General features: G+C 34.7%; 1 pseudogene; it reads left to right on the top strand.

Annotated features, from left to right (window-relative positions):
• Positions 1 to 7,024: 7,024 nt before the first annotated feature.
• Positions 7,025 to 7,579, top strand: LOC122197852 (photosystem I assembly protein Ycf4-like; annotated as a pseudogene).
• Positions 7,580 to 9,204: the final 1,625 nt, after the last annotated feature.

Raw genomic sequence — 9,204 nt, 5'->3', positions numbered from 1 at the left:
GACCATTATGCCTCGTGTGCAATATTCTTTTTTTTTTGTCCCTTTCCCTAACTGCACCATTTGTGATCCGTGTGTATATGCTTAAAAAATAGATTGACATTGCTTTGACTTGTGGTTCCATCCCAACGATGAAGATCCACATGACTGGAATTAACTTAGCTAAACATATATAATCCCCAAATGTTTCATTCGTTCATGCACAAACACAGACACAGGTGCAAGATAATTTTTTTTAATAATATATAAACCAACATTTCAGCTTTGGGTTTGTTTACATCATTTGTTTCTATTCCATAACCTATTACAAAGATCATCGAAACATACTTCATAAAAAAACGATGACCATCACCACCCCCAGTCACCACCACCACCAACACCACAAACTATTACCAGCACCAACAACAATCACCACTAGACACAAAATCTATTACTAATATCGACAATAAACAACTTAAATAACACACCAAAACACAAATCCAGGCCAAAAATGCTTTAACCTACACTTCTTTTGTTACTTGAAGAACATGTAAGTGAACACACCCACAGTAGAAACACCAATAATTCCAACAAAATACTTCACTTTCTTATGTTTGTTGTGCTCCATGACCAACTTCATGTACGACCCTTGCAGTAACCATTTATGTAATAGCATTTTACTCACTAGCCCGGTATAAGTATACATATTATTTTACCTTGTATTCTTATCATCTAAAATTTTCCTCTCAAGTCATCCCACTGTAACATCAGTCTCATGAAACGGGTATGCTGGAACATTGGATTTTCATAACAACTATTATTGTTTCAATTGATATTGTGTTCTATGAATTGGTCAAATGTTATTGACATTTTAATTTGTTTAAAGATTCATTGTTTAATATATTTGGGTTTCAAAATTTGCTAGGAAGCTTGTTAAGTTTTTAGTTTTATGTAGTGTTAATAATATTAACTCATGATGCTTTCACCCTATTCATGAAATGCTCCAAAATGCTTTGATTTTTAGTTTTGTATTATTTTTACTTATGTTTAGTAAGAGGTGATACATGTTGAGAGTGTGAATCAAGTGGAGCTTACTAGCGTAGTTTACTTTCTGAAAGGATGTGTCTTGTAAATGCTTTCCAAGATTAGGATTGAGGGAGGGTGTTGAGAAATGTATACAAATAATTGAATTATATGTATTTCTCAATATAATTCAATTATAAACTTGGAAATAAAGTGGACTATGTAATTTGGTATGTTTGATTGTAGGTTGAAGAAATCAAAGAATGTTGGTGTTACTATTAGTCATAAATAATCATGTATGTTATTGAGCGATGAATGGACTATGAAGTGTTCCATGTCTAAATTTTAGAGTTAAAAGAAAAGGATTATGAGAAATGAATAAAAGTTGATATTTTTGTGATCCTAATAGCTTCTAAAGAAGTATATAAACATTTTAGTTATATAAAAAGAATTCTAATTTTCATGCATGAACATCATAACTTATACCTAAAATTAAGAACTCCAAAACGGAACAACTTAGAATTGATTTTTCAATAATTTGTAACAATTAAAAAACATCTATCATTAAGTCTAAAAAGATTGACAAATAAGTTCTTTTCTCGAAAAAATATTATTATTTATATTTGATCCGTTAAAATCATTTTATGTTATGATATTATCTAAATTAATGACTCCGTGACCATTTTATAGCAATGGATTTAATTCAAATGTCCATTAAAATCGGTACAATTACTTCATAGAAGTTGATCTCAATATTTTATTAAAAATCTTCACGAGCCGATCTCAAACTATATTATAAGGCTTGAAACGAGCCGAGTTCGAGTCTAGTCAAGCTTGGGTTGGACTCGTTTGCATCCATGTCACAAAACATTAATTTATGTAAGACTGGATTATAAAATGATTTTAATAGACAAAAATATAACATAACGACTTTTATATATGTTCCTTATAGATCTATTGTAATAAAAGATATATATTAGATATGGATCATCCAACTACATTATTTTAAAATTAAAATAAAATCATACTTATAACGAAAAAACTCGAGTTTTTATATGTTATGGAGCATTGTAGTCAAGAAACTTGGAATTCAGCAACTGTATTAACTCACTAAATCTAGTCAAACAAGAAACGAATTTTAGCCAATGAAACTCTGACTTTAGGATTACCACTTTTCAATTTCCAATCTTTTGAAGCTCCATAAATTCAAATTGTTGTGCTTGGTCAAAGTGAAAGTCTTTAAAGTCCAAGACTCAGTCAACCACTTTATCTCGGAAACCATATATTTAATAACATTAATCTTTTTTGACTACCCTTCTATTCCCATCAAATGGGTTTTGAAACTTTATGAAAGTATTTATTTAACAATTAACATTTCTATAAAAGTAGAAAAGACGGTCTAAAGCAGGTAGGCAAATGGGTCGGCTAGGCTGGGGTTAACATAGTGTGTTTTCTTTTTAAGTAAGGTCGAGTTAGCTGATGCAAAACGTTTTTGTTAATGTTTTTATTTTTGTACATAATTAAAATATTAAATAGGATTATAAGATCTATATCATTGCAACAATAACCAACTATAAAAGAGTTTAAGTTTTTAAGAGATCATCACATTTGATGACAATTAACCTGTATCAGTTTCAACTGAATTTTATGCCTTTGAGTCATTAAGTAACACATAACTCAAATTGATTACAACCTTAAATATATTGTTTGAAATTTCATTTGATCATTTATGAAATAGGATAAATACCACAAAAATCACTAAGTTTATATGAAAATTCGATTTTGACACAACAATATTTTCTGTTTCAAATTAGACACCGTGTTTCTAATTTTTTACAATTTTGATAACTTAACCGGTCAACCTGATTTTGCTGACGTGAAATGATGACGTGTTAGTTTTGATGACGTGATATGCTGATGTGTCAAAATTGAAAAAAAATGTCACAATTTTTTTTTTCATATTTTCAATTTTGAAATTAAGTTTTCATTTTTTTTCCTTTCAATTTTGATACTTAGTTTTTTTTTGTTCCAAATTGATCATCATTTTTTCCAATTTTGTTTTGTTTTGATGACGCGACACTTTTTTATTATCATATTTTTAAAACATAATATATTTCTTGATTTGTTGGAAAAACTTATAACATCTTGAAATTGAAGATTTAGTATGTTAGAATTATTAAATAAAATAAAGTGAACTTGAGATAAAAATTAAACTCGAGGAAAATTGATCAAGAAATGTAAAAACGATTTCTATTGGTTATATAATTAAATGAAATATAAAAGTTTTAGTAAATAATAAACGTCTATGTAACCCTCATTTTTTTAGAATAGATTGGTTAAGGGTTTAGAGGGATCAAATGTAAGGTTTTTGGGAAAAACCTTATGTCATGACGTGATGGATGGAACACCACAACATGACATGCAAAATGTATGAACACGTATTCAGATGGCTATCACGACATGGCAAGAGGAAGGCCACGACGTGACAACAACTGCAACCCAAGCCCATGATCTTTTAGGCTTTCTTCCATATTTAAGCCCTTAAACTCAAGGTTTAGGGCATCCTTTTCAGCCTCTAACACTTCCAAACAAAACCTTAGCCCCATTGTTGAGTTTTTGGAGCTTTTGGTCGTGTTTTGGTGTCTTGAAGGAGAAGGAAGCATCCATGGTGCATAGATCCAACTTGTAAGTCTCATCATCATCTTCTAACACTTGCCCTGGGCCTTTGTGAGTGTTCAAGTTCCAAGATTTATGTTATACACTTTTAGATATAGGTTTTTTGTGCATTCTCTCCATGTTTAGGAGAGTGTGAGTGGATGGATTCCATAAAGTTGGTAACTTTATGGATCTTTAAGGCCCCTTTGGGGTTATATGATCCAAATCTATAGTTCTATGGTGTTTTTGATCTCATGCACAAGTTTGAGTTCTTTTCTTCCTTGTTTTTTTACCTAAATTGAAAGAGACATGCATGTCCATAAAACACCAATTTTTATGATGCATTAGGTGAAGAAAAACCTTCTGGAAAGTATGGATGAGTGACCTTAGTGATTAAGAACTTGATGCATTAAGAATGACATAGCAATTCCTACATGTTATGAGAAATATTTACCATCCGAAAAGAGGAAAAAACGGAATCTTTGTCTAAAGAAATGCGTTGAGAAAGGGCAGATGTATAGAACTTTTCAACGAGATAGTGCTTATTCAACTCTCTCAAAATGGAATCTATTCCAAACATATATGCCATGGTTCCTTACTTCGATAGGGTACAAATATCTAAAGTTTTTATTTTTAGATACTTTTTCAGATCTATTGCCGATACTAAGTAGCAGTCAAAAATTTGTATCCATTTTTCATGATATTATGCATGGATCAAATATATCATGGCGAATTCTTCAGAAAAATAGTCTTTCAACTCATCTGGAATATCACGGAGCAGCTTCGTGCCCCTGTTCCAGTCCTCGATGCAGCCCCGTCATCAGTAGCTAAAACCAAGGTCGGCCCTCCCCCATAAGGCCCCGGAAGTTGTATCTTATCGAGTGGACTTATCAGCATCACGCTTCAAAAAAAGTGTCCAACTTTGCGCGTAACTCGCATTGGCAACTTTATCCTACCCTACATCAGCCGGTGTGTGTGAGCTTCGCTCCTTATAGCTATAGCTCTACACCGCCGCCGGCCACTTTCGTTCCTCTACCGTATCCATTGATGGGATTTCTTCTCGACTGGCGTATTACGCACTCGGGCCAATCTACTACACGCTAATAATGGTCTTTTGGATTTAATATCCTACAAAAATGGAAAGTGGTTGGCCGTTCGACCGAGTCCATCCCTTGAAGTCGTACCCTCCCAGGATGCATGAGTCTTCCGCCGATTGACAGAAATGCCGATTAAGCAATTCCTCCCATCCCGATAAAGGCAGTCACCCGTGATTCGATAGTTCCATTTTCCGCTGATGCAGGCCGATTGGGATCCCAGCAGTCAAACCACTGTCTTCGTTCCTCACCCTCCTTCCAATCAAATCTCTTCTAAGGTGCCCGGAGGCAGGGGAAACAAAGGAGGGATTGATCGACCAACTTGAACAGATCCATAACCTGGTTCCATCTGTCCTGAATGAGGGAATTAAGGCGGGTATAGTCGTACTGGTTGATTCTAGGGTGATAAGCAGCTGTATCCGTATCAAGCCTACCATCTCTTCTCACGAAAGTCTTTCCACCCTGTCTCCGAATTGAAATATCTGTGGCCCTGCTTCAAAGCCCATCTACACACTCCAGCTGCCTCCTTTTGAGCTAGTCAAGCAGGCGTTGAACACGGACTGAGACTCTCCCGCCCCTTTGACAGCAATTCCTGCACTTGACGTCGGATCTCCTCATTCCCAAATGGGGATAAGCGAGAAGCCGCTTTGCAGGGTAGACTCACTCCTACCTGCAACTAAATCTGCTTCTATATCCTCCTCTTAGGGGGTAATCAAGCCGGAAGAGTGTTCCTTTCGTAAAGGCCATCCTATCCAACTTTCAGGCATTAATATACGTTTCAAACGGGGATGATTATCATAAGAGATTCCCAACATATCATAGGATTCCCGTTCTTGAAAATCCACACTTTTCCAAACCCAAAAAACAGACGGAATTCTAGGATCCCTCCTCGGGGCAAATACTTTTATGCATACCTCTTCTAGTTGATCCGCGCCATACTCTATTCTAGTAAGATGATACACACTAGCTAATAGTCCGCCTGGTGCTACATTATAGGCACATTGGGAGCGGAGATAATGGTAACCATATACATATAAAATGACAGCAATGGAATGCCAATCCCCCGGTTTGATTTGTAAAGTCTCTATTCCTTGGTAATCAAAGCCCAAAGATCTATGAATTAGCCCATGCTTAACTAGCCAAGCAGACAAATGACCCTGCATCTTTTTTATCTCTCCCGCATTGTTTTTATAAGTATTTCACATTTACGATGAAATTTATGAAAATTGAGCCGCGACTTTTTATTATGTGCAAAGGAATCCTGTCTAATTTACTAATTCGGGGGAAGATACTGAACTTTTGTATTTGAAAAATGTTTCAGGAGGAATCTCTGAAGTAGATGTCGGTTGATAAAGGAATCCTTGATCATAATTTACAGTATGAATACTATGCCCAACCTGAAACTTGTGATTGGTAGTAAAACAACGATTCTCTCGCTGAGACATAGTTCTATCTGGATAGATTTCTCGAGATATTTTCTTATGAAGTTTTGTTATAGCATCTATAATTGCTTCTGGTTTAGGTGGACAACCCGACAAATATACATCCACAGGAATTAGCTTATCGACTCCACGAACAGTACTATAAGAATCGGTACTGAACATCCCCCCTGTAATTGTACATGCTCCCATAGCAATAACATATTTTAGTTTAGGCATTTGCTCATATAATCTCACTAAGGAAGGGGCCATTTTCATTGTTACTGTTCCAGCTGTTAAAATAAGGTCCGCTTGTCTAGGACTCGACCTTGGTACTAGTCCATAACGATCAAAGTCGAATCGTGAGCCTATTAGTGAAGCAAATTCAATGAAGCAACAACTGGTACCATAGAGAAGCGGCCATAAACTAGAGAGTCTTGACCAATTTGAAAGATCATTTAATGTAGTTGAAATAACTGAATTTTGGGTTGTTCGATCAAATAAGGGAAACTCAATGGAATTCATAGCTATCTCATTTTTTTTCCTTTTTTCTTTTTATTGTCTGAATATTCAAGAGCTAAGACCATTCCAATGCCCCCTTTCGCCATGCATAAACTAAACCAACAATTAAGATAAGCACGAAAATTAAAGCTTCTACAAATACAGATACACCTAATACATCAAAACTCATTGCCCATGGATAAAGAAAAACCGTTTCAACATCAAAAACAACAAAAACTAGAGTAAACATATAATAGCGGATGCTAGTTGATGCGAGTTACTTCGAAAAAAAAAGGACTAAAGTCAAATTCATTTGGGGGTATTCTCTCAATTCCAAAAAAATCAACTGGATCAAGTATGAGTTGTCGATCAGAACATATATGGATAGAACCTATAACGGGGGCTCGAAAAACAAGTAATTTCTGCTGGGCTGTTATCCTTTTTTAGGTTCATTAGGATTCTTGTTGGTTGGAACCTCGAGTTATCTTGGTAGAAATTTGATATCTTTATTTCCGTCTCAGGAAATAGTTTTTTTTTCCACAAGGAATTGTGATGTCTTTCTACGGAATCGCAGGTCTTTTTATTAGCTCCTATTTATGGTGCACAATTTCATGGAATGTAGGTAGTGGTTATGATCGATTTGATAGAAAAGACGGAATAGTGTGTATCTTTCGTTGGGGATTTCTTGGAAAAAATCGTCGGGTCTTCCTCCAATTTCTTATAAAAGATATTCAGTCTGTCAGAATAGAAGTGAAAGAAGGTATTTGTGCTCGTCGTGTCCTTTATATGGATATCAGAGGCCAGGGAGCCATTCCATTGATTCGTACTGATGAGAATTTTACTCCACGGGAAATGGAACAAAAAGTTGCTGAATTGGCCTATTTCTTGTGTGTACCAATTGAAGTATTTTAAGAAATGCATAAAGGATTGGCCACCATGATGTGACAAAAGCTCGACCATGACTTGGCGGTCGGCCGTGAGACTTTTGACCGTTGACTTTTGTTGATCGTTGACCGTTGACTTTTTGACCAGTTTGAATTTGGATCAAACTTGAAGGAATTCGATTATTAAGAAAGGGTTATCTTTGTTTGGTGCTAGTGGGTTCACAGGTGCAACGAGTGCATGGAGTGAGTGTGTCGTCGTGTTCATTGGGTTGTGAGTTTTCTCACTATATTACCTATGTTATAGTAGGGTGTATGCTAGACTAGTTATGTCTTAGTAACCGGTGGATGTTATGATTATTTACTGAGTTATTGATAACTCTGGGACTGCTGATAGTCCCATGGTTACTGATAACCCATAGTTTTCTATATTGACATAGGGGTAGTGGTATGCTGGTTAGAGTACCAGGAGGTCAATAGTCATCTAGTTGAGGGCTTTAGGGGTTGTATGTAGTCATGTAAGATAGCATGAGAACTCTTGATCTAAGCTTTCTTTCCTGTTTCTTGTTTGGTTGTGGCTTTAGAGTGGGATCACTTGTTCGAATGTGTATCTCACATCTGATTACATATAGTTATGCATTCAATAGTGGTATGCTAATGGTGATGTAGACCGGTAGATTAGTATGGGTGTTGCATGTGTTTATGTTCTTATTTGTTGATTGCTGATATATGTGTATCTGTGTTGCTGATAACACCCAGACTGTTGAGAGTCCATATGGTTGCTGATAACCCATAAGCTGCTATGAGCCATAGGACTACTGATAGTCCTCAGAACTGCTAATAGTCCAAGGGTTGTTGATAACCCATAGTTGATTATATTGTTGTGTGTATGCGATATTTAGAACTACTGATAGTCCCAGGTTTTGCTGATAACCCATAGCAGATTATTAGGTTGTGTTGTATGTGATATTTTAGTAGAATTCACTAAGCTTTGACTTACAATTGTGGATTAAATGTTTTTCAGGTACTATTGGTGATCATGGGAAAGCAAAGGCGTAATTGTACACATACATCATCGACAATAGAGATTCCACATTATTCATATTAATCTGATTTTCAAACAACTGTATTTTGGAACAAATGGGTTTTATAACTTGGATTTTATGTAAATGATGATTCTACCTTATTTAAAAATGAAAAATTTTCTTTTGAAAATGGGACGTTAGAGTCTAATAATAAATGTGGTATCCTAGTTCTCTTTAAATAAAATATGGTATACTAGTTAAAATGTCTAGTTAGACAATGACGAAGATAATCTAACTAAGATACGCCAACTTTATAGATAACAAACTAATTATATATTAATTATATTATAACCGTATTATACTATAATCGTATTTTTCATGTATTATTAGGATATTTTTCCAACAAATCAAGAAGTATATCTGCAAGAATCAAACTAAATATAGTTTTTAAATAAAAAAAATATTTATACGGTTTCAATTGTAAAAAAATTATTTATATGGTTTCAAATAAAAAATGGTTAACACTAAACAAAATTGGAAAAAATGATATTCGATTGGGAACAAAAAATGGAGTGTCAAAATTTAAAAAAAAATAAATAAAACTTAGTGTTAAAATTGAAAAAAATAAAAA

Source organism: Lactuca sativa, chromosome 5 (assembly GCF_002870075.4).
Source record: "Lactuca sativa cultivar Salinas chromosome 5, Lsat_Salinas_v11, whole genome shotgun sequence".
In the NCBI taxonomy this organism is placed as follows: Eukaryota; Viridiplantae; Streptophyta; class Magnoliopsida; order Asterales; family Asteraceae; genus Lactuca; species Lactuca sativa.
The sequence above is the reverse complement of the archived record's forward strand: the minus strand, read 5'-3'. Positions and strand labels throughout refer to the sequence as shown.